The following is a 214-nucleotide window of genomic DNA, read 5'->3' as shown; positions in this document are numbered from 1 at the left end:
TCCCAAGTTTGTTTTAAAGAAGCAAAGGAACAAAAACTAAAACTAAAAAAGAAACAAGGGAGCCCCACCCCGCACCTTGGCCAGGCAAGTTACCTCGTTTTCCATTGCATGGGTTGGGGAATAGGAGGTCCATATTCTATTGGGAGGAAACTATAGTTTTCCCCCCTCAAATACTCACTAATGGATAAATATCCCCCTCAACTTTAAAATCGGA

Source organism: Triticum aestivum, chromosome 5B (assembly GCF_018294505.1).
Source record: "Triticum aestivum cultivar Chinese Spring chromosome 5B, IWGSC CS RefSeq v2.1, whole genome shotgun sequence".
NCBI classification, from domain to species: Eukaryota; Viridiplantae; Streptophyta; class Magnoliopsida; order Poales; family Poaceae; genus Triticum; species Triticum aestivum.
This window is presented reverse-complemented; position numbering follows the sequence as displayed.